Source organism: Chiloscyllium punctatum, chromosome 14, assembly GCF_047496795.1.
Source record: "Chiloscyllium punctatum isolate Juve2018m chromosome 14, sChiPun1.3, whole genome shotgun sequence".
Taxonomy (NCBI): Eukaryota; Metazoa; Chordata; class Chondrichthyes; order Orectolobiformes; family Hemiscylliidae; genus Chiloscyllium; species Chiloscyllium punctatum.
The window spans coordinates 88,179,673-88,205,529 of NC_092752.1; the positions used below are offsets into that span (position 1 = coordinate 88,179,673).

Below are 25,857 nucleotides of genomic sequence, written 5' to 3' on the forward strand. Positions count from 1 at the left end.
ATTTTATAAACCTCTATAAGGTCACCCCTCAGCCTTCGATGCTCCAGCGAAAACAGCCCCAGCCTATTCAATCTCTCTCTATAGCTCAAACCCTCCAATCCTGGCAACATCCTTGTAAATCTTTTCTGAACCCTTTCAGAGTTTCACAACATACTTCCGATAGGAAGGTGACCAGTATTGCACACAATATTCCAAAAGTGACCTAACCAATATCCTGTACAACCACAACATGACCTCCCAACTCCTGTACTCAGTATTCTGACTAATAAAGGAAAACATACCAAATGCCTCCTTCACTATCCTACCTACCTGTGACTCTGCTTTCAAGAAGCTATGAACCTGCACTCCAATATCTCTATATTCTGTCAGACCTGACCATTAAGTGTATAAGTCCAGCAAAGATTTGCTTTCGCAAGATGCAGCACCTCGCATACATCTGAACTAATCTCCATCTGCCACTTCTCAACTCATTGGCCCATCAGATCAAGATTCCATTGTAATTGGAAGTAACTTCTTTCGCTGACCACTACACTTCCAAGTTTGTTGTCATCTGCAGACTGACTAACTATACCTCTTATGCTCACATCAAAATCATTTATGTAAGCAATGCAAAATATTGGACCCAGCACTGGTCACAGCCTCCAGTTTGAAAACCAACCCTCCACCATCACTCTTTGTCTTCCATATTTGAGCCAGATCTGTACCAATTGACTAGTCATCCCTGTATTCCGTGAGATCTAACCTTGTTAACCAGTCTCCCATGGGGAACCTTGTTGAACGTCTTACTGAATTCCACATAGATCACATCTACTGCACTCCTCATCAATCCTCGATGTTACTTCTTCAAAAAACTCAATCAAGTTTGTGAGACATGATTTCCCACTCACAAAGCAATGTTGACCATCCCTAATCAGTCCTTACCTTTCCAAATACATGTACATTCTGTCCCTCAGGATTCCCTCTAACAACTTGCCCACCACCGAGGTCTGTCTCACCAGTCTATAGTTCCATGGCTTTTCCTTACTGCCTTCCTTAAATAGTAGCAAAACGATAGGCAAGCTCCGGTCTTCTGGCTATGATGTCCTGTTTCTGGATATCTTTACCGGAATGGGTGAGCACAGCTTCAGATTCTCAGGCTGGGAGATGTGAGTTCAGATGTGCATCTATTTGCCCATTCTATCTGTGTGCCTGACACTGACCTGGTGGTGCTCTGGTAGAAAGCACTCTCCTTGCATCTGGTACCATCCAGATCTAGAGACTGACCACAGCTCACCTCATCAAAGCCATCATTTAGAATGTTCTTTATTTTAATATTTTTAAATGGCAGTTTTGTGAGATGCAGGAATTGAGGAGTTGTCATTTTTGAAATAATGAAACTTTCATCATTGACCCTGACCCATGCAATGCGGATTCATGGATTCTGTTCTCTGCAGACTATCACTGAGAGGATTGTATCAACAGGGAATCTGAGTGCAGATCGTCTTTGCTTGGTAGAGTGTCAATTTACCAGTTTATGTCAGCTTGGACTCAGTGTTGCTGGAGAATGATTAACTGTGTAAATACCTCACTAACAGGTTTAGGGGTGAGTGCACTGGGCACTGAGAACAAGCAGTTAGTAAATCTCATCCTGATTGTATGTGGCAAAAGTGAGAATTGCAGATGCTGGAGATCAGAGTCGCGATTAGAGTGGTGCAAGAAAATACACTCACTTATTGGAAAAAAGAATTCTTGACTGTCAAAGATATTCTAGAAAAAAAAAATCTGACAATAGAGCAGCACATGGTCAGGGGCTGGACTGCAGTGTAAAGCTCATTTGCAAAGTGTCTATGAAAGTAATAGTAAAGTACTAAACAGATCAAAAATACACCCATTGTTCGAGACTGAGGAAGCTGGATATTGACAAAGTAGTCATGAGGGAGCCCAGAGGTGAATCAGAGCAGTGTTAGATTAGATTAGATTCTCTACAGTGTGGAAACAGGCCCTTCAGCCCAACCAGTCAGCACCGACCATCCGAAGAGTAGCACACCCAGGCCCACTTCGCTCTGACTAACGCACCTAACACTATGGGCAATTTAGCATGGCCTATTCACGTGACCTTAACATCTTTGGACTTAGGAAAATGGAGCACCCGGAGGAAACCCACGCAGACCTGGGGAGAATGTCTGTGTAGAGTTTGCACAGTCGCCAGAAGCTGGAACCAACTCATCCATGCCAACCAGATATCCTTCAACCGCAACAACATCCTTATAAATCTTTACTGAAACCTTTCAAGTTTCACAGCACCCTTCTGATAGGAGGCAGGCCAGAATTGCACACAATATTCCAAAAGTGGCCTAACGAATGCCTTGTACAGCAGCATGACCTCCCACATTCTATATTCAATGCTCTAATCAATAAAGAAAAATATACTGAACACCTTGTTCACCATCCTATCTACCTGCAGCTAGACTTGCAAGAAACTATGAACCTGAGTCCAAGGTCACTTTGTTCCGCAAGACTCTCCAGTGTCTTGCCATTCAGTATATAAGTCCTGCCCTGAATGCTTTTCCAAAATGCAGCACCCCACATTTATCTAAATTAAACCCCATCTGATCAATATCTCATTACACTCGGAGGTAACCTCCTTCGCTGTCCACAATACCTCCAATTTTGTATGACCCGCAAACTCATTTACGACACCAAACAATTTAAGTAAATGACGAAACAAATCCAGAAATAAGCATTCTTATTTCTGGGTTTGAATGTGCTTTGTGTAAATCCTGCCAAATGAGTCTGTACCAGAGAAAGGCTGCACATGCGCCTGGCTGCATCTTGCCCCCTAAAAGCTGGCGGCCAAGCACGTGTCCAGTGAATCGTTGCCCCGAATAAAGATGGCGGTGTTCACGCCGCGCTAACGGAATTCCCCATTTACTGCAAACACGGGACTGGGACGTTCAAATTTGTATTTTCTGATGTGCACATTTTGTTTGCAAAAAACTCTCCACTCATACAGTTTTTCTCCCGTTTCCCTCTGTTTATTTCTTACCTTACCGTCTCCTTTCACTTCATAACTTCTCGAGCATTCATTACAGCGATTCTGCGCCGGCGCAGGAGAGCGATCACGTGGATTAGATTAGTTCCGCCCTCATTCACTTTGGTTGGAGAACCACTCGCCCCTCCAGCTCCGCCCACCGTCCTTTCATTGGTCAGGTGCTGACATCAGTCACCCGGGGTCCCTTTGTTGGCTACAGCATGCGCAGTGCATCCTACTTTTGCTGATACATTGGGTAATGTGATGGGAGAAATCAACTCGGTAAAAACAATGACTGCAGATGCTGGAAACCAGATTCTGGAATAGTGGTGCTGGAAGAGCACAGCAGTTCAGGAAGCATCCAAGTAGCTTCGAAATCGACGTTTTGGGCAAAAGCCCTTCATCTTGATGAAGGGCTTTTGCCCGAAACGTCGATTTCAAAGCTACTTGGATGCTGCCTGAACTGTTGTGCTCTTCCAGCACCACTAATGCAGAATAATGTGATGGGAGAGTTTACTGAGGGTAAGGGCTTCTTTTGTGTGAGCTCTGCAGTAGATTTTCTTCATTCGTGGAGGGAATTTCTTTCTTACTCACGAGTCCATAGCTCTGAACGATGACACAATGCTGCCTGAATCAGTACATAAACACCCCATTTTCACTCCTTTTCACAACATCTGAGATCTTTAGCACATTGTATCACGCTCTTCTTTGGAGGCAAAAAAGTATGAAATGGAGCCTCAAAGAATTGGAGCAGGAGTAGGGCATTCATTCTATCAGATCATGGCTGGGCTAACCCAGGCCTCAACACCTCTTTTATGATTGATCCGCATAGCCCTCAACTGCTCAATATTTCAAAAGTCTTTCTGCCGTCTTTTAGAATAATTTGAGATAGAATCCTAAATTCCCTACTGTGTGGAAACAGGCCCTTCGGCCCAACAAGCCGCACTGACCCTCCGAAGAGTAACCCAACCAGACCCATTCCCCTCCCACATTTAACTTTCACAATTGTTTGGGCAAGAAAATTCTAGCCATTCACTGAGAGAAAAAAATCTTTACATTTTTTACAGAATGAATGTTCCCTTATGTAATGTCCTCTAGTTTGAGACTTCACTGGTGCTAGAAGATCTCGTCAACACCTACCCTGTCAAGCTCCTCAGAATCTTGTTTCTATAAAATCACTCCTTATAATATGTGGGTGGCACAGTGGTTAGCACTGATGTCTCACAGTGCCAGCGACCTGGGTTCAATTCCTGCTTCAGGTGACTCTGTGTTCGCACGTTGTCTGTGTGGGTTTCCTCCGGGTGCTACGGTATCCTCCCACAATCCAAAGAAAAGTGCAGGTTATGTGAATTGGCAATGCTAAGTTGCCTGTAGTGTTAGGTGTAGGGGAATGGGTCTGGGTGGGTTGTGCTTCGGTGGTTGGTGTGGACTTGTTGGGCCAAAGGGCCTGTTTCCACACTGGATGAAATCTGTTTGTCGAGATTCTATTGAATAATGACCTAACCTGTTTAGCTATTCTTGATAGGTCAAACTTTTAGTCCTCGAAGCAGCTAGCTGAATCTTTTTTTTTGAATGTTCTCCAATACTGGTTTATCCTTTATTAAATATGGGAGCTAACATTGTATACAGTACTCCAAGTGAGGTCTCAGCAACAGCCAGTGTGGTTAACCAATCCTCACTCCATGCCAATACGTCACCCCTGACACAGTGAGCTCCTGTATTATGGAATTAACTTTTCTGTAGCAACTTATCATTTGCATTTTTAAAATCTAAATACAGAACATCATTGGATTGCCCTTTATCAGCCCTGCTTGTTATCTCCTCAATGAACTGTCGCAAATTTGTCAGTGTCTCTTTCACAAAACCCAGTCTACCATGTTTAATGATAAGCTTTTCTAAATGTCCTGCTATTTATTACTTTAATATTTGACTGCTGTTTTACAAAACAGATATTAAACTAACTTGTCTATAGTTTCCTGATTTCTGTCTCCCTTCCCTTCTTGAACAGGTACATCAATCTGGAATATTCCAATCGATGCCTTGAATATCTCTGCAGTCAGTTGCCTTAAAAATGTTTGATCCAGGCCATTAGGTCCTGTCTGCCTTTAGTCCTATTAGTTGGTCAATAGTTTGTCCCTTGTGACAAAGACTGTTATAACATTTTTCTACTCATGATTAACTTGCTTATTTGCTACCTTTAGGATGATAACGGTATCCTCCTTCGTGAAGATCAATGTAAAATATAGGTTTAAATTATCTGCTGTTTCCTTGTACCCATTATCAATTCCACAGTCAGAACCTCCAAGGGTTCGATGCTGACTTTAGATACTCAATTTTTATATACCTGTACAACTCTTGCCATTCATTTTTGTTTCTTGTCAATTTAATTACATGATCAGTTTTCTCTCTTTTTAGTCATCCGCGGCTATGTCATTCTTTTCCTTGTGGGTACTGCTCTTGACTGCCTTTGTTAGCCACGGGCGGTTCACCTTTCTCTTCGCGTTCTCCTTTTTGCTTCAAATTAACTTTTGCTAAGAATTATGTAAAACAAAACTCATCATATTACAGTGACTGAGCATGTGATTTTTTTAAACATTGGATGCCTTAATGTTCTCATTGGGTTTTGCTGTTTCAAAGAAGAGCTGGGATCATCTGCAAAGGAGGTGGCAGCTGATTCACTGTTAATTTCCAAAATTAATTTGAATACTTGCTAAAAGAAATTATTTGCATTACTGTGAGAGCAGGGATCTAGCCAAATAGATATTTTAAAAAGGTGGCACAGTTGTGATGGGTTGAATAGGGGCCTCTGATTTCAAAAGCACAATGTGATCCAAGTTGTCTTCTAATCTGTGCTGTACTAATTCTTTCTGATTGAGATGATTGGGTTGGCATGTGTGCAGGTTGTAGCAGGATCTCTGACTGCCACAAACCGATCTGGGGGAACAGCTCCTGTGTCAGTGACAGTGCTGTTGGACTTATAGAGGCAACAACATTCAGACTTCATGAAGCAACTGTGAACCAGAGCTGCAAACCCACAATCCGAAGAACTGCAGGTTAGGTGAATTGATCATGCTAAATTTCCCATAGTGTCCAGTGATGCACAGTTTCGGTGCATTAGTCAGGGGCAAACATTGAGGAATAGGTTTGGTTGGGATACTCTTTGGAGGGTTGGTGTGAATTTGTTGGGCTGAAGGGTCTGTTTCTACAACGTAGGGATTCCATGCTCTGAGTAATTTTGGGGATCTAACAGAATCCTGGCATTCAGAGGGTTCTCTGTTAGTTAAAATAGTATTGCGCACTCAGCTTATGTTAACTTCTGAAGCAGTTTGAGGTAGACTGCTCTGTGCAATTTCACAACAGATGCTCTGGAACCAATCATGGAACAGCTATTTTTGACCTGATAATATGATTGATTAATGAGCTCAAAGTAAAAGACCCTTTTGGTAAGATGCAATGCAGCATGATAGAATCTAGCTGTAGGGTGAGGAATTTGGTTCTTCAATGAGTATCTAAACTTAAAGGCAATCACAAGGGGTTAAGGTAGTAGTTCACTAAACTGTAATGGGACTATAGTTAGAATGTTAAAGCAGAAGAATATATTCAGTTATTTTATAATTCTCAACAATATATATTAACTTGTAAAAGAAATGCACGATGAACAGCAGTGCATAGCTGAGGGAATTATGAGGGACATCAAGTTGAAAGAAAAGATGTACAAAACTGCAAAGATGATGGTAGACTAGAAAGTTTAAAAATTTCAAACTATCGAAGGATGAACAAAACAACAGATGGAAGATATGCTGTCCCTTGTCAGAAAGACTGTTGTAACATCTTTGTTCCCATTTAATACCTTGTTTATTTCCCAGCATTAGAGTGGTAACAGTCGCTTCTGGATTAGTAAGATAATTGGGCAAATTAACCCACCAGTTACTCAGCCTAAAACACAGTGCTCTTGTGATGCTGTGGTTGTGTTTCCAACTTTGAGCCAGAAGGCCTGGAACTGTCTCACCTGTTCCAGAGGTGTCATAATGCATTGAAATAGGTTGATTGGGAAAGCAATATGAGACAAACTTCAGTAATTGAATGGACAATCTTGATGGTCTCTGGGAATTCCAAACTTGACTGTTTTGTATCCTCACCTGAGACCTGATCTCAATTAATCTGCCTCATTTAAATGGAATTGCCTTTTCTTGTGTTGAATATAATTGAAGTTTGTCCTGTCTGCATGCCCCCTTGTGCAAAACATGTTGCAATCTGTCAAAGAATAAGATTGAAAACTCCGATCAACCTGTTCAAGGGCTTAAACCAGTGGCCTTTTGCACTGGGACAGTAGGCGCTACAGAATTGATCCCATTTCCCATTAAACTGAGACAGGTGGTGGTGAGCTTGCTGAAATGTCTTTCACTGAAACATTTTTGAATTAAAATAAATTACTTTGGTTGCGGTACAATTGAATTTAGACACTTAGTGGCGAGTATCGACTGTCATTTCTTTGTTTGTTTCATCGCAGAAGGAATGAGACCAGCCCAACGCCAGCCAGACCTGCGGAAAAACTGCCAGATATTAAAATGCATAACTCTGCTTCATTAGCCAGTCTGACTGAGTCATCCAGACTCAATCATCATGACTGGAGGTGGGCTTTTTGTGTTCACTGTGGATGCTTTTACAGAGTTCCAAATTAATGCATAACATATTTCTTGAGAACTGAAAACAACAAATACTGAAGATCACAGGAGGGAGCTGATGGCTGAGTGGTATTACTGCTAGACTGTTTATCCAAAGATCCAGGATGCATTCTGGAGAACCAGGTTCGAATTGTGTCACAGGAAATGGTGGAATTTGAATTCAGTGAATATCTGGAATTAAGAATCTCATGACCATGAATCCTTTGTCGGGTTACAGAAAACCCATCTGGTTCACTAACGTGCTTGAAGTAAGAAGCTACCATCCTTACCTCGTTTGTCCTACATGTGACTCCAGACATACAGCAATGAGCTTGACTTTTAACTGCCCATTGGGCAATTAGGGATGAGCAATGAATGCTGCTGCGCCAATGACACCCTCATCCCATGAACTTCTTTTTTAAAAAAAAAATTGATGGAGCGAGCAAGCTAACATTTTGAATCCAGATGATTCTACATCAGATCTCTGATCGAGTCATCGAGACACATCGTTAACTTGCTTAGTCTCCAGGGATGCTTTCTGACCTGCTGTCAGCTCCAGCATTTGCTGTTTTCAGTACAGATTCCACCATCTGTAGTAATTTCCTTCTATACTTCTTCATTATGTTGTTTATTAAATATCCACTAAATTGCAGCTACTACTCAACACCTTACCTACAGAGTACTGTGGCCCTGGTGTCAAAAGCCTCCATTAACTTGTTCAATTACACCATAGTTTAGGATAATTGCAAAATGCCACTGTGGCTGAAAAGAATAGAATCATAGTCACCAACATGGAAATGAACCCTTCGGTCCAACTCATCCATGTCAACCAAATTTCCCAAACTATGCCAGTGCAGTTTGCCAGCATTTGGCTTATATTCCTCAACCTATCCTATTCATGTACCTCCCCAAATGTCTTTTAAATGTTGTTACTGTTCTTGCATTTACCACTTCCACTGGCCGTTCATCCCGTGTCCCAACCAAACTCTTTGTGAAAATGTTAGCAACTGGTAGTTTCACTGTTGACTACGTTGCGTGAATCGCTGGGGATGATTGTTCGTTCAGGACCACCCCTGTCTGAGCACAGCTTGAATGTAGCTTGGGCCTCCTTGTGGGTTACCACATGCTGCTCAAGGCTTTGTGTTTGCGCAGCACAGCTGTCTATGGGTGGGGGTGTTGTGGAAGGAAGGAGGAGGCATGAAGGAATTAATGAATTTATGGAATGTGGGTGTCACTGGCTGTGCGAACATTTATTCCCTCATTCTAATGCCCTTGAGAAGGTGGTTGTGAGCTCCCTTTTTGAATCACTGCAGTCCGTGTGGGTTGTAGACCTATTGGTAGTGCTGTTGGGAGGGGATTCCAGAATTTTGGCTCAATGACACTTCAGGACTGCTGAAAGATTTTCAACTCCAGATGGTAGTGGCTTGGAAGGGAACCTGCAAGAGGTGATATTCCCATGAAACTGCTTCCCTTTTCCTTTTATTTGGTACTGGTCATAGGTTTGGAAGATGCTATTGAAGTGTTATGAATTGATGTAATGTATCTTGTAGATAGTACATAGTGCTGCTCTGGGCATCTGTGGAGGAGGGAGTGAATGTGGTGCCAATCAAGCAGTCTGCTTTTTCCTGACACTGTCAAGCTTCTTGAGTGTTCTTGGAGCTGCACCCAAACCTAGCCAAGTAGTGAATATCCTATTGCACTCCTGAGTTGATTCTTGTAGATGGTGGACAGGCTTCAGAGATTTGGAGGGTGGTTTACTTACCGTAATTATATGGAAAGTCCACTTCAATTTCTAGTCAATAGTAAACCCCCAGATTGTTGATGGTGGGGGATTCGGTGATGGTGGGTTTTAAGAAAGAGGCTGCAAGGTTTTTGGTCAAGGAGCTTCAGGCTGAAAGCTAGGGAGAGGGGAATAAGGTAGTGGCTAGAAACGGATAGGTGGGGAAAGATGCTTCAAAGGAGACATCACGGTCTTTTGTCTGTGCTGGGCCCAGACGGCCTGCTGACACTACTGTCGAGATATTGTGCCTCACCTCACCAAATCAAACAGCCTCTCACCATAGTCTTTCCAATACCATGCCCATTAAACACCTTGTATTAGTCCATTCCTCTTACTTCCTCCTTTTGAAATAAGAACATAAGAGCATCAGAATTAGGAGCAGGATTATTAATCCAGCCCCTTGTACCTGCTCTGCCATTTGATACAGACATGGTGAATCTCATCTTGGCCTGAACACCACTTTCCTGCCAGCTCTCCTTAACTCTTCAACCCATTACTAATTAAAAACCTGTGTGTCTCTTATTTAAATTTACTTCATGTCCCAGAATCCACATTGTTCTGAGGTAGTGAATTCCCGAGATTCACCATCCTCTGAGAGAAGTAATTCCTCCAACTTTCCCTTTATTGTAAACTTACGACAACTCATTGTAGATTGAATCATCCTCTCTGCATCTACTTGGTCAATCCCTTGACCATTTTATAGACCCTCAATGATACCACCTCTCATTCTTGGGCTCCAATGAATATGAATGCAAATAGTGGTTGGAGTTCAGCTTGTGACATTTTAATAATTGTGGCAGAGGATGTTTGTTCAAAACTGAGCTGGACAATTAGTGCTTTTCAAATAAGAAATAGTTGATGAGATTAAGTACATTAATATATTGGAGTTTTGTTTTTAGGAAGACTTACTGTTGGGAAGATTTGGTTAAGGGAATATTGCAGTCAAAGCTGTGGAAGATTAACCTCCACCCATGTGTGAGGTCGTACACTGTGATCAAAAGACTAAAGAGACCACTTCCTCTTTGGAAATATGTCCTTAAATAGGGCAGAGGGATCTGGAGATAGGAATGAGTCACTGGCAGCAAATGGCACCGGTTTGTGAGGTTAGATGGAGAAGTAGGTCATGGGTTTATTTCTGGGGTGACAGAATGGAAATGTGTTCGATATGTGTAGGACCATGGACAGATCACCCTTGGAGCACTGCACACTGTTCGGATCGGGGAAGGTAAAGAATAGTTACTGGAATTATATCCAAACTGAGTTTGAATTCAAGTAAGATTGGGCAGTCTTGTCTCATTGAAAAAGAGTGACATGGTCCAGTTACGTTTTATCGAGTAGACATGGAAAAGATGTTTCTGCTTGCGAATGACAGAATCTACTGGATCTGGGGATATAATTGTAATCACTATTAAATCTAATGGGGAATTTGCAGAGGGCGACAAAGTCTTTACCAAAAAGGGGTTTGAATGTAGAACTTACTTCATCAGGAATAATTGAAGCAAATAACAGATGAATTCAAGGAGGAGCTTGTGGGCGGCACGGTGGCACAGTGGTTAGCACTGCTGCCTCACAGCGCCAGAGACCCGGGTTCAATTCTCGCCTCAGGCGACTAACTGTGTGGAGTTTGCACGTTCTCCCCGTGTCTGCGTGGGTTTCCTCCGGGTGCTCTGGTTTCCACCCACAGTCCAAAGATGTGCAGGCCAGGTGAATTGGCTATGCTAAATTGCCCGTAGTGTTAGGTAAGGGGTAAATGAATGTGTGGGTTGCGCTTCGGCGTGGCGGTGTGGACTTGTTGGGCCGAAGGGCCTGTTTCCACACTGTAAGTAATCTAATCTAATACAAGAAATCGAAGAAAACTATGTTGATGGGTTTAGGTTGGGAAGGAAGCCTGTGTAAGTCACAAATACTGAGAACCTGTTTTTGTGTCCTGAAACTATACATCTGTGTTGTTCTGTGACATTTCTATAGGAGCAGCAGCGGCAGCAGTAAACAAGGCAGCTCACCCTTACCATTCTTGCAGAAAAGCAGAACCTCTGGTCACACAAAAGGGAAATAGCTCTATTGAGGAGGTGGTTCAAACAGTGACCAACGACTCGATCCGCAGAGACAGTGTGCCTTCATTAACCAGGAATGATGTTTTGTCCTTCCACTGATCTCATGACTTCAGCAGGGAAACGTGTCTCTTCAGTTAGATGATTTGAATCAATCAAATCTTTTGCTACGTGAGCACTCCTTCCCTACCCAAAGGATATGTTGGTCAAATAGGCACATGTCCTGCACTGATTTATTTCAAGATTCCTTCATTCAGTCATGTGCTTAAGCTATTCAATCCAACTTCCTTGTGTTTCCCTTGGATCTGTGGTTGTGCATAAGGAAACTTAAACAATGTCTGATTCAATATCAAAGTTGTGTTGAATCAATAATTGTAACCCAACTCTGCTCTTTGAGCAGATAATTAATCCAAAGATTCTAGCTCAGCCCCTAACTTCAAGTTCAAGTTCTAAACCTTTCAGTGAGCAATGGAAAATAACAAAGAACAATGTCAATCATTTATTGTCTCTCCAGACTCTGCTTCTGTTCCCACTGAGTACTCCCATGAGTTCGACAAGTCAATGACGAAAGATGAGATTGAAGAGAAATCCGTCCATTCCCTTCTGCCATCAGAGAGCCATCACCGCTTTAATATGGGGAAGGAACGCAGCCAGCAGCATGATTCAGATGAGGACATAGTGCGGGACCAATCGGCTTCTCCAATGGATTAGGGTGAGTGGTGGTACCAATTACTGGGATCTCGGTGCTTGGAATAGGTGCTCGTCTTCATGTTCGAGGGATCTTGCCATGAGATTCAGATGGAGAGGACGAGGACCATATGGTGTAACGGTTGGGCGGGGCCTGTGTTTTTGAAAAAAAAGCGAGTACCACTCGGTAACAATGTGCCCAGAGTTTATCAATCATGCAGGAGAATAAATATTTCACATTGTTAATCTTTGTGATCGAGTTCCCATGCAGTGAAGACAAAGATTAATATTTAATGGGATTCATTGCTCCCCCAATCAGATAAACACAAGGCAAATTTGATTGCGAAGAATGTCCCTGACTTTACATCTTTCCACTGTCCATTAAAGATAATAAGATGCAAAATATGTCCTTGCAGATGAATTTGATTTGAACAAGAAACATTTGTGTAGATAACAAGAGATATTCTAATTGGAAGGATATGGTTAGTGATATCCTGCACGGATCGATGTTGGAGCACTATTTATTCACTATTCATAATGAAAGGAAAGCCACATTCAAAATTTGGGGCCACTTTGCAGATTACTGCGATTCCAAGTGTAGATAGATGGAAGCATAGCATTAGAAAGCAATCTTGATAGATTCAGTAAATGAAAAAAAACGACAGATGAGTTTGTGTCGGCAAGTGAGAGGTTGGATCAAAAAAGGATATTTCTTGATTGTGAAAATAGAGAGAGAGTGATTTATCCAGCTGTATAGTTTATGAAAACGTAACAGACAGGTTCAGAAAAGTGATCAAATGGCCGGTAGAATGTTGACATTGATCTCAACAGAAGACGAGAAACCAAAGCATTAGAAGTCATGCTTCAGCAAATCCGAACCTTGTTAGACCAAGCTGTCAGGGCTGGGCACCATGGCTTCAGGAGAGTATCACTCTGAGTAGAAGGGCAGTGTAGATTTACTGAAGTGATATTTGGATTCCAAGGCTTAACGTAAGAAGAAAGATTAAACAGATAAAATGTTAGTGTCAGAACATTGAGTTGTGATAACGGGGAACACTTTTATACACAGAAATGGATAAAGTTCCACAAACAGCGATTGATTGGAAATCATTTGCAAATTTTAAATCTGAGATTGGTAGATTTTGAATGATTTTGATTATGGGACAAAGACAGGGATTTGTCATGATGAGGAAGATTACCATGATTTGGGTAAATGGTGGAATAGGCTCAAGAAGCTCAATAGCCTCCTCGTGCTCTGACTTTGATGTAACCATGGCACCCTTATTCTCTGCAAGTGCAACTCCTGTTATGTTTTTAGTTATTTATCAGAACCTGGCAGCAAGTTAGTGACTGGAGTCCTGACCAGAAAATCATCAGGATGAGGGACTTTGCCGGTCTTAATGTGTTTCACAGATGATGGAATGACACAGCCAGCACTCTCCTTCCCTCTCTCCCCCCTCTCCCACTCACTCCTCCCCTCCTAACCCCTCCCCAACCCTCTCGCGCGTCCCCAGCAACCCCCTCTTAACCCCCAACCCCTCTCCCTACCCCTCTCGCCCCCTCGCCCCCCTCTCGTCACCCCACCGGGCTACCCTTCCCGCCATTCACCGTCCCTCAACCCCCTCTCACCCCCCTGGCCCCCCGGGCCACCGTTCCCCCCATTCACCCCCCTCACCCCCCTTCTCCCACCTCCACCACTCTCGCCCGCACCATCGCCCCCTCGCGCCGTCCCCCCTCGCTGCCCCGCTCTTGGCCCTCCACCTTTCCGCCCCTTGCCCCTTCACCCCCTGCCCCCCTCGCACACATTCAACCCCATCGTCCCCCCTCACCACCCCCTCTCCCCCTCGCATCCCCTTCTCGCCCCGTTTCTCGCTGCCCTTCTCACCCCCTCGCCCTCTCCATCCCCCCTTGCCCTCCTCGACCACCTTGCCCCCACCCCTCGCATGCCTCATCCCCTTGCACCCCCCTCTCCCCCCTTGCCCCCCTCACGCCCCCTCTCGCTCCCCCCGTAACCCCCTCACACCCTGCCCCCCTCGCACCATCTCACATCCCCCTCTGGCCCCGCATCCCCCCTCTATCCCCTCCCTCTATCCCCCTCCCTCTATTCCCCCTTGCCTCTATTCCCCCTTGCCTCTATCACCCCTGCCCCATCCCCCCTCCCTCTACCCTCCTCCCTCTACCCCTCCTCCCTCTATCCCACTCCCTCTCTCCCCCTCCCTCTACACCCCTCCCTCCTCTCCCAACCCCCTTAACCCCCACCCTCCTCCCTCTACCCGCCCACCCGCTACCCCTCCCTCTACCCCCCTCCCTTTACCCCCCTCCCTCTACCCCCCCGCCTCCCTATATCCCCTAACTCTCCTCCCTCCATCTACCTCCCCTCCCTCTACCCTCCACCCTCTCCCTCTACCCCCCTCCCTCTACCCCCCTCCCTCTACACCCCTCCCTCTACACCCCTCGCTCTATCCCCTCCCTCGACATCCCCTACATGCCCTCCCTCTAAACCGTCCCTCTTCCCCCTCCCTCTCTCCCTCCCCCCTCCCTCTACACCCCCTCCCCCCTCCCTCCTCTATCCCCCTCCTTCTACACCCCTCCTTCTATCCTCCTCCTTCTACCGCCCTCTTTCTAGCCGCCCTCCCTCTCCCCCTCCCTCTGCCCCCCTCCCTCTACCCCCCATTTCCCCTTCCCATCTCTCTCACTCTCTTTCTTTGTTGCCACTCCCTCAATGCCACTCTGCCACTCTCACTCTTTCTCGCTCCCACGCTCCCTCGTTCCCACGCTTCCATGCTCCCACTCTGCCAATCTCGCTCTCGCTCTCTCTCGTATCTGCCCTCTCTCTCTTGCTCTTTCTTGCAGCTCTCTCTCGTGCTCTCTCTCTTGCTCGGGCTCTCTCTGTCTCTCAGCCCTCCCTCCCTCTCTCACACCCCTCCGTCTCTCATCCCTCTGTCTCTCACTCGCCCCCTCTTTCTCTTGCCCTCTCGCTGTCCCCATCTCTCTCTCTCTCTCACTCCTCTCTGTCGCTCTCCTTTCCCCCCTCTCTCTCACACCCCCTTTTACTCCTCTCCCTCCCCATCACTGTCACCCTCTCTCTCTCTTACACCCAATTTCGCCCCTGTCTCTTTCTATATCTCTCTCTTTGTTCCCCCTTCACCATCGCTCACTTCTCTCACTCTCTCTCTCTATCCTTCTTTCTATCACCTCTCCGTCTCGCTCCTTTCACTCTTACTCTCTCTGTCGCTCCTCTCTAACCCCTCCCTTGCTCTTTCTCGATCACTCTCTCCCTCACCCTCTCTCCCACACTCTCTCTCCCTCTCTCTTTCCCTCGCTCTCTCACTCTCTCTCTCGTATTTGCCCCCTCTTTCCCTCTTTCTTGCAACTGCAACTCTCTCCCTCTTTCTGTCATTCTCTCTCGCTCGTTCTCTCTCTCTTATTCACTCTTGGTCACTCTCTCCCTCTCTCTATATCACGCCCCCTCTCTCTCTCTCTCTTTCCGTCTCGCTCCTTTCTCTCTCTTCCCACTCTATCCCTCTCTCTCTCATGCTCCTCTCTCTCTCTTGCCCCTCTCTTTCTTTGGCACCTCTCTCTCTCTCTGTCTCGCCATCTCTCTCCCTCATTTGCTCTTGCCTCATTGCTCTCGCATCCTCTCTTCCCCTCTCACCCCTCTGTATCTGCCTCTCTGGGCCTTCCCTCTGTCTCTCGCCTCCACTCTCTCTCTTTCATCCGTCTCTCATTGCTCTAGCTCTCGCTCGTCCCGTCTCTCCATCTCACTATCCCTTCTTTCTCGCTTGTGCTCTCTCTCTCGCGGCTTCTCTCTCTCACTCTCACTCTCCCCCTCTTTATCTGTAGCCCTCTCTCTCTCTCTCTCTATCCTGCCCCCTTCTCTCTCTCTCTACCAATCCTCTCTATCTCTCGCGTGCACTCTCGCTGTCTCATTCTCTCTCTCTTGCCTCCTCTCTCTGGCACCTCTCTCTCTGTCTCTCTCTCTCTCTCTCGCCGCCTCATTCTCTCTTGCGCGCTCTCTCTCTTGCTCGCCCCCTTTGTTCATCTCTCTGTGTCTCTTGCTCTCATTCTGGCTCTCTCTCGCTGGCACCCTCATTCACCCTCCTCTCACTCGCCCTCCTCTCTCTCACCCCGCTCCCTGTCTCTCTCGCCACCTCGTTCTCTCGCTGTCTCTCTCTTGCTCGCCCCCTTTGTTCATCTCTCTGTGTCTCTTGCTCTCGTTCTGGCTCTCTCTTGCAAGCACCCTCACTCGCCCTTCTCTCACTCGGCCTCCTCTCTCTCACCCCGCTCCCTCTCTCTCTCGCCCCCCTCCCTCTCCATCTATCGCCCCCTCCCACTCTGTCTGGCCTCCTCCCTCTCTCTCTCGCGCACAACTTCTCTCTCTCGCCTGCCTCCCTCTCTCTCTCGCCCCCCGCCCTCTCACTCTCTTGCCCGCCCCCTCGCGGCCTCTTCATCTCTCTCTCGCCCCCATTCCTCCCTCTCTCTCTCACCACCCCTCTCTCTCTCCCTTGCCCCTCTCCCTCTCTCTATCTCGGACCGTCCCTCTCTCTCGACCCCCTCCCTATCTCTCGCCCCTCCCTCTTTCTCTTGCCACTCCCTCTTTCTCTCACCCCTTCCTTTCTCTCGCCCCTCCCTTTCTCTCTCTCGACCCTCGCTCTCTTTCTCTCCTCCCTGCCTCACTATCTCGCCCCCTCTCCCTCTCTCTCTCGCCCCCTCCCTCTCTCGCACCCTCCCATCTCTCTCGTGCCCCCTGCAATCTCTCTCTTGCCCCCTCTCTCTCTTGCCCCCTCCCTCACTCTCTCTCTCGCCACCTCCCTCTCTCTCACACCCCATCCCTCTCTCTCTCGCTCCCTCCCACTCTCTCTCTCGCACCACCTCCCTTTCTCTCTCTCACCCCCCTCCCTCCTTCGCGCTCTCACCCCCCCACTCTCTCTCACGACCCCCTCCCTCTCTCTCTCGCCACCCCTTCCTCCCTCTCTCACCCCTTCCCTCTCTCTCTTGCCCCCTCCCTCCCTCTCTCTCTTGCCCCCTCCAACCCTCTCTCTCGCCCCATCCCTCTCTCTCTCGCCCCCCTCTCTCTCGCACCCCCTCCCTCTCTCTCTAGCACTCGCTCCCTCGCCCCCTCGCTCTGTCTCGCGCCCCTCCCTCTCTCTCTCGACCCTCGTTCTCTCGCCTCCCTCCCTCTCTCTCTCTCTTGCCCCCTCCCTCCCTTGCTCTCTCACCCTTCTCCCTCTCTCTCTCTCGCCCCCTCTCCCTCTCTCTCTCGCTCCCCTCCTTCTCTCTCTCGTCCACCGCCCTCTCTCTTGACACCCTCCCTCTCTCTCTCGCCCCCTCCCTCTCTCGTAGACTCCCATCTCTCTCTTGCCCCCTCTCTCTCTCTCGCCCCCTCTCTCTCTCTCTCTCTCTCTCTCCACCTCCCCCTCTCTCTCTCTCGCTCCCCTCCCTCTCACTCACGGCCCCTCCCTCTTTCACTCGCCCCCTTTCTCTCTCGTCCCCTCCCTCTCTCTCTCGGCCCCCTCCATCTCTCTCTCGCTCCCTCCCTCCCACTCTCACCCCATCCCCCTCTCTCTCACCCCCTCTCTATCTCTCTCACCCCCCTCCCACTCTCTCTCTCTCGCCCCCTCCCTCTCTCTCTCGACCCTCCCTCTCTCGCTCGCCTCCCTCCCTTTCTCTCTCTTGCACCCCCTCTCTCTCTCACCCCCCTCCCTCTCTCTCTCACCCCTGCCCTCTCTCTCTCAACACCCTCCCGCTCTCTCGCGCCCCGCTTCCTCTCTCTCTCGCCCCCGCCCTCTCTCTCTCGCCCCCGCCCTCTCTCTCTCGACACCCTCCCTCTCTCTCTCGCCACCTCCCTCTCTTCACCCCTCCCATCTCTCTCTTGCCCCCTCCCATCTCTCTCGCCCCCTCCTTCTCTCTCTCGCCACATCCCCCTCTCTCTCTCTCTTTCTCTCGCCCCCTCCCTCTCTCTCTCTCTCTCTCTCTCGCCACCCTCCCTCTCTCTCTCACCCTCCACCCTCTCTCTTGCCCCCTCGCCATGTCTCTCAACTGCCTCCCTCTCTTTCTCTCGCGAACCCCTCCCTGTCTCTCTCGTCCCCTCCCTCACTCTCTCAACACCCCTCCCTCAAGCTCGCTCCCTCGCCCGCCATGCCTCTGTCTCTGTCACGCTCTCCCTCTCTTTCGCCCCATCCCTCTCTCTCTCGCCCCATCCCACTCTCCCGCCCCTCCCTCTCTCTCTCTCTCGCTCCCCTCTCTCTCTTGCTCCCCTCCCTCTCACTCCTTCGCTCCCCTCCCTCTCACTCTCTCGCCTCCTCCTTCTCTCTCTCGCCCCATCCCTCCCTCTGTCTCGCCAACTCCCCCTCTCTCTTGCCCCCTCGCTCACTCTCACCCCCTCCCTCTCTCTGTCTCTCACCCCCTTCCAATATCTCTCACCCCCTTGCTCTCGCCCCTCCCTCCCTCTCGCTCTCCCCCCTCCCTCTCTCTCTCGCCCCTCCCTCTCTCTCTCGCCCCCTCCCTCTCTCTCTGTCTCGCCCACTGCCTCTCTCTCTCACCCCCATCTGTCTCTCTCTCTCGCCCCCTTCTCTCTCGCCACCTCCCACTCTCTATCACCCGCCCCCTCCCTCTCTCTCATCCCCTCCCTCTCTATCTCGCCCCCTCCCTCCCCCTCTCGCCCCCTCCCTCCCTTCGCCCCCTCCATCTCTCTCTTGCCCCCTGCCATCTCTCTCTTTCCCCTCTCTCTCGCCCCCTCCCTTTCTCTCTCTCGCCGCCGTCCCTATCTCTCTCGCCCTCCACCCTCCCTCTCGCCCACCGCCGTATCTCTCTCGACCACATCCATCTCTCTCTCTCGCCTCCCTCCCCCTGTCTCTCATCCCCTCCCTCTCTCTCGCCCCCTCACATCTCTCTCTCGTCCCCTCCCTCTCTCTCTCTCAATCCCCGCCCTCACGCTCCGTCGCCTGTCCTACCTCTATCTCTCTCACGCTCTCCCTCTCTCTCTCAACCTCACTCTCTCTCTCGTCCCCTCCCTTTCTCTCTCGTCCCTCCCACTCCACTCGCCCCCTCCCTCCCTCTCTCTCTCTCTCGGTCCCCTCTCTCACTCTCTTGCTCCCCTCCCTCTCTCTGTCTCGCCCCCCTCCCTCTCTCTCTCACACCGTCCCCCTCTCTCTCGACCCCTCACTCTGTCTCTCTCGCCCCTCCCTCTCTCGCTCTCCCCTCCCTCTCTCTCTCTTGCCCCCACCCTTTCTCACTCTTGCTCCCTCCCACTCTCTCGCGCCCCCCTCCCAATCTTTCTCGCTCACCTCCTAATCGTTCTCGCCCCCTCCCTCTCTCTCGCACCCTCTCCCTCTCTCTCTCACCCCCCTCCCTCTCTCGCACCTGTCCCTCTCTCTCTCGGCCCCCCTCTCTCACTCGCCCTACTCCCTCTCTCTCTATCTCTCGCCCTACTCCCTCTCTTTCTCTCGCAACCCCCTCTCTCGCCCCATCCTTCTCTCTCTTGTCCGCTCCCCTCTCTCTCTTGCCCCATCTTTCTATCTCACACCCCTCCTTCACTCTCTCTCGCCCCCTCCCTCTCCCTCTCTCTCGCTCCTCCCTCTCTCTCTCGCACCCTCCATCTCTCGCCCCCACCCAATCTCTCTCGCCCCCTCCCAATCTCTCTCGCCCCTTCCTCTCTATCTCGCCCCCATCCCCCTCTCTCTTGCCCCCTCTCTCTCACCCCCTCCATCTCTCTCGCACCCCCTCCCTCTCTCGCCCCCTCCCCTCTCTCTCCCCCTCCCTCCCCCTCTCTCTCTTGCCCCCTCCTTCTCTCTCTCGCCCCCCTCGCCCCACCTCTCTCTCTCGGCCCCTTCCTCACTCTCTAGCCCCTCCTCCCCCTCGCCTCTTCCCTCTCTCTCTCACCTCCCTCCTCTCTCTCTCTCACCCGCTCCCTCTCTCTTTCACCCCCTCCGCTCAATCTCTCACTCCCTCCCGCTCTCTCTCGCCCCTGCCCTCTCTCTCTTGCCCCCTCCTTCTCTCTCTCTGTCACTCCCTCCTTCTCTCTCTCTCTCGCCCCCTTCCCGCTCTTTCTCTCGCCTCCTCCCTCTCTCTCTCTTGCTCCCTCCCTCTCTCTCTCTTGCCCCCTCCCTTTCTCTCTCTCTCACCCCCTCCCTCTCTCTCTCTCTCGGCCCCCCCTTGCCTCCCTCCCAATCTCTCTCGCCCGCTTCCTCTCTCTCTCGCCCCTATCCCCCTCTCTCTTGCCCCCTCTCTCTCTATCTTCCCCTCCCTCTCTCTCTCTCTCGCCACCTCCCTCTCGCCCTCTCGCTCTCTCGCTTCCCTCCATCTCTCACTCTCTCGCCACCTCGCTCTCGCCCTCTCGCTCTCTCGCTCCCCTCCATCTGTCTCTTGCCCCTCCCTCTTTTACTCTTGCTCCCACCCTCTCTCTCTCGCGCCCCCCCTCTCGCCCCATCCCAATCTCTCTCGCCCCCTCCCAATCTCTCTCGCCCCTTCCTCTCCATCTCGCCCCCATCCCCCTCTCTCTTGCCCCATCCCTCTCTCTCTCGCCCCCCTCTCTCTCGCACCCCCTCCCTCTCTCTCTAGCACTCGCTCCCTCGCCCCCTCGCTCTGTCTTGCGCCCCTCCCTCTCTCTCTCGACCCTCGTTTTCTCGCCTCCCTCCCTCTCTCTCTCTCTTGCCCCCTCCCTCCCTTGCTCTCTCACCCTTCTCCCTCTCTCTCTCGCCCCCTCTCCCTCTCTCTCTCTCGCCCCCTCTCCCTCTCTCTCTCGCTCCCCTCCTTCTCTCTCTCGTCCACCGCCCTCTCTCTTGACACCCTCCCTCTCTCTCTCGCCCCCTCCCTCTCTCGTAGACTCCCATCTCTCTCTTGCCCCCTCTCTCTCTCTCGCCCCCTCTCTCTCTCTCTCTCTCTCTCTCTCCACCTCCCCCCCTCTCTCTCTCGCTCCCCTCCCTCTCACTCACGGCCCCTCCCTCTTTCACTCGCCCCCTTTCTCTCTCGTCCCCTCCCTCTCTCTCTCGGCCCCCTCCATCTCTCTCTCGCTCCCTCCCTCCCACTCTCACCCCATCCCCCTCTCTCTCACCCCCTCTCTATCTCTCTCACCCCCCTCCCACTCTCTCTCTCTCGCCCCCTCCCTCTCTCTCTCGACCCTCCCTCTCTCGCTCGCCTCCCTCCCTTTCTCTCTCTTGCACCCCCCTCTCTCTCTCACCCCCCTCCCTCTCTCTCTCACCCCTGCCCTCTCTCTCTCAACACCCTCCCGCTCTCTCGCGCCCCGCTTCCTCTCTCTCTCGCCCCCGCCCTCTCTCTCTCGCCCCCGCCCTCTCTCTCTCGACACCCTCCCTCTCTCTCTCGCCACCTCCCTCTCTTCACCCCTCCCATCTCTCTCTTGCCCCCTCCCATCTCTCTCGCCCCCTCCTTCTCTCTCTCGCCACATCCCCCTCTCTCTCTCTCTTTCTCTCGCCCCCTCCCTCTCTCTCTCTCTCTCTCTCGCCACCCTCCCTCTCTCTCTCACCCTCCACCCTCTCTCTTGCCCCCTCGCCATGTCTCTCAACTGCCTCCCTCTCTTTCTCTCGCGAACCCCTCCCTGTCTCTCTCGTCCCCTCCCTCACTCTCTCAACACCCCTCCCTCAAGCTCGCTCCCTCGCCCGCCATGCCTCTGTCTCTGTCACGCTCTCCCTCTCTTTCGCCCCATCCCTCTCTCTCTCGCCCCATCCCACTCTCCCGCCCCTCCCTCTCTCTCTCTCTCTCGCTCCCCTCTCTCTCTTGCTCCCCTCCCTCTCACTCCTTCGCTCCCCTCCCTCTCACTCTCTCGCCTCCTCCTTCTCTCTCTCGCCCCATCCCTCCCTCTGTCTCGCCAACTCCCCCTCTCTCTTGCCCCCTCGCTCACTCTCACCCCCTCCCTCTCTCTGTCTCTCACCCCCTTCCAATATCTCTCACCCCCTTGCTCTCGCCCCTCCCTCCCTCTCGCTCTCCCCCCTCCCTCTCTCTCTCGCCCCTCCCTCTCTCTCTCGCCCCCTCCCTCTCTCTCTGTCTCGCCCACTGCCTCTCTCTCTCACCCCCATCTGTCTCTCTCTCTCGCCCCCTTCTCTCTCGCCACCTCCCACTCTCTATCACCCGCCCCCTCCCTCTCTCTCATCCCCTCCCTCTCTATCTCGCCCCCTCCCTCCCCCTCTCGCCCCCTCCCTCCCTTCGCCCCCTCCATCTCTCTCTTGCCCCCTGCCATCTCTCTCTTTCCCCTCTCTCTCGCCCCCTCCCTTTCTCTCTCTCGCCGCCGTCCCTATCTCTCTCGCCCTCCACCCTCCCTCTCGCCCACCGCCGTATCTCTCTCGACCACATCCATCTCTCTCTCTCGCCTCCCTCCCCCTGTCTCTCATCCCCTCCCTCTCTCTCGCCCCCTCACATCTCTCTCTCGTCCCCTCCCTCTCTCTCTCTCAATCCCCGCCCTCACGCTCCGTCGCCTGTCCTACCTCTATCTCTCTCACGCTCTCCCTCTCTCTCTCAACCTCACTCTCTCTCTCGTCCCCTCCCTTTCTCTCTCGTCCCTCCCACTCCACTCGCCCCCTCCCTCCCTCTCTCTCTCTCTCGGTCCCCTCTCTCACTCTCTTGCTCCCCTCCCTCTCTCTGTCTCGCCCCCCTCCCTCTCTCTCTCACACCGTCCCCCTCTCTCTCGACCCCTCACTCTGTCTCTCTCGCCCCTCCCTCTCTCGCTCTCCCCTCCCTCTCTCTCTCTTGCCCCCACCCTTTCTCACTCTTGCTCCCTCCCACTCTCTCGCGCCCCCCTCCCAATCTTTCTCGCTCACCTCCTAATCGTTCTCGCCCCCTCCCTCTCTCTCTCACCCTCTCCCTCTCTCTCTCACCCCCCTCCCTCTCTCGCACCTGTCCCTCTCTCTCTCGGCCCCCCTCTCTCTCTCGCCCTACTCCCTCTCTCTCTATCTCTCGCCCTACTCCCTCTCTTTCTCTCGCAACCCCCTCTCTCGCCCCATCCTTCTCTCTCTTGTCCGCTCCCCTCTCTCTCTTGCCCCATCTTTCTATCTCACACCCCTCCTTCACTCTCTCTCGCCCCCTCCCTCTCCCTCTCTCTCGCTCCTCCCTCTCTCTCTCGCACCCTCCATCTCTCGCCCCCACCCAATCTCTCTCGCCCCCTCCCAATCTCTCTCGCCCCTTCCTCTCTATCTCGCCCCCATCCCCCTCTCTCTTGCCCCCTCTCTCTCACCCCCTCCATCTCTCTCGCACCCCCTCCCTCTCTTGCCCCCTCCTTCTCTCTCTCGCCCCCCTCGCCCCACCTCTCTCTCTCGGCCCCTTCCTCACTCTCTAGCCCCTCCTCCCCCTCGCCTCTTCCCTCTCTCTCTCACCTCCCTCCTCTCTCTCTCTCACCCGCTCCCTCTCTCTTTCACCCCCTCCGCTCAATCTCTCACTCCCTCCCGCTCTCTCTCGCCCCTGCCCTCTCTCTCTTGCCCCCTCCTTCTCTCTCTCTGTCACTCCCTCCTTCTCTCTCTCTCTCGCCCCCTTCCCGCTCTTTCTCTCGCCTCCTCTCTCTCTCTCTATTGCTCCCTCCCTCTCTCTCTCTTGCCCCCTCCCTTTCTCTCTCTCTCACCCCCTCCCTCTCTCTCTCTCTCGGCCCCCCCTTGCCTCCCTCCCAATCTCTCTCGCCCGCTTCCTCTCTCTCTCGCCCCTATCCCCCTCTCTCTTGCCCCCTCTCTCTCTATCTTCCCCTCCCTCTCTCTCTCTCTCGCCACCTCCCTCTCGCCCTCTCGCTCTCTCGCTTCCCTCCATCTCTCTCTCTCTCGCCACCTCGCTCTCGCCCTCTCGCTCTCTCGCTCCCCTCCATCTGTCTCTTGCCCCTCCCTCTTTTACTCTTGCTCCCACCCTCTCTCTCTCGCGCCCCCCCTCTCGCCCCATCCCAATCTCTCTCGCCCCCTCCCAATCTCTCTCGCCCCTTCCTCTCCATCTCGCCCCCATCCCCCTCTCTCTTGCCCCATCCCTCTCTCTCTCGCCCCCCTCTCTCTCGCACCCCCTCCCTCTCTCTCTAGCACTCGCTCCCTCGCCCCCTCGCTCTGTCTCGCGCCCCTCCCTCTCTCTCTCGACCCTCGTTCTCTCGCCTCCCTCCCTCTCTCTCTCTCTTGCCCCCTCCCTCCCTTGCTCTCTCACCCTTCTCCCTCTCTCTCTCGCCCCCTCTCCCTCTCTCTCTCTCGCCCCCTCTCCCTCTCTCTCTCGCTCCCCTCCTTCTCTCTCTCGTCCACCGCCCTCTCTCTTGACACCCTCCCTCTCTCTGTCGACCCCTCCCCTCTCTCTCTCTCGCGCTCTGCCACTCTCTCTCACCCTCATCCGTCTCCCTCTCGGCCCCTCCCTCTCTCACCCCCTCCCACTCTCTATCACCTGCCCCCTCCCTCTCTCTCATCCCCCTCCCTCTCTATCACGCCCCTCCCTCTCTCTCTCTTACCCCCTCCCTCTCCCTCTCGCCCCCTCCCTCTCCTTTTCACCCCCTCTCGACTGCCTCCCTCTCTCTCTCGACGCCTCCCTCCCTCTCTCGCCTCACTCCCTCCTTCTTTCACACCATCCCTTTCTCATTCGCCCCCTCGTTCCCTCTCTTTCTCACCCACACCTTCACTCTCTCTCGCCCCTTCCTCTCCCTCTCTTTCGCCCCACCCATCTCTCTCCCGTCCCCCTCCCTCTCTCTCTCTCGCCCCTCCCTGTCTCTCCCATCCCCCTCCCTCTCTCTCTCTCACCTCCCCTCCCTCTCCCGCTCTGTCGCCCCCTTCCTCACTCTACCTCACCCGCCCTCCCTCTCTCTCACACCTTCTTCTCTCTCTCGCCCCTTCCCTCCCTCTCTACCACCCCATCATTCACTCTCTCTCGTCCCCTGCCTCTCCCTCTCTCTCTCGACCCCTCCCTCTCTCTCTCGCACCACCCTCTCTCTCTCATCCCCTCCCTCTCGCTCTTGCAGCCCTTCCCTCTCTCTCTCACCTCCCTTCCTCCCTCTCTCGCCCTCTTCCTCTCCCTCTCTCTCTTGTCCCTACCTCTCTCTCTTATCCCTACCTCTCTCTCTCACCCCCACCCTCTCTCTCTCGCCCCCACACTCTCTCTCTCTCGCCCCCTCCCTCTCACTCTCGCTCCCTTCCCTCTCTCGCTCTCGTTGCCCTCCCTCTCTCGCTCTCGCCACCTCTCTCCCTCTTTCTCTCGTCCCCTCCTTCCCTGTCTCTTCTTCGCCCCATCCCTCTCTCTCTCGCTCCCATCCCTCCTTCTCTCTCTCTCGCCCCCACCACCCTCTCTCTCTCGCATCCCTCCCACTCTCTCTCGCACCCCATCTTTCTCGCACCCTCCCTCTCTCTCTCTCGCCCCCTCCCTCTCTCACCCCCTCCCATTTCTCTCTCCCTCTCTCTCTCACCCCCCTCCCTCTCTTGCCCCCTCACTCTCTCGCCCCCTCCAATCTCTCTCTTGCACCCTCCCTCTCTCTCTCTCGTTCCCCCTCCCTCTCTCTCTCTCGGCCCCTTCCCTGATTCTCCCCCGGCCGCCCTCCCTCACGCTCTCGCCCCCTCCCTCTCTCTCTCTCTTTCGCCCTCTCTCACTCTCTCACTCACCCCACTCCCTCTCTCTCTCACCCCACTCCCTCCCTCTCTCACCCCACTCCCTCTCTCCCTCGCACTCTCATCGCCTCCCTCTCTCTCTCGCACCCCTCCCTCTCTCGCTTGCCCCCTC

The 25,857-nt window shown here is 52.1% G+C and overlaps 1 long non-coding RNA gene across 1 annotated transcript in view; it reads left to right on the forward strand.

The window, feature by feature from the left end:
• The window catches only part of LOC140485506 (uncharacterized), a 63,519-nt gene that overhangs the window by 12,538 nt on the left and 25,124 nt on the right, over positions 1-25,857 (forward strand). Inside the window, exon 3 of the long non-coding RNA XR_011962369.1 lies at positions 12,020-12,217. This is a non-coding gene — a long non-coding RNA (uncharacterized lncRNA). The remainder of the gene's footprint in view (positions 1-12,019; positions 12,218-25,857) is intronic.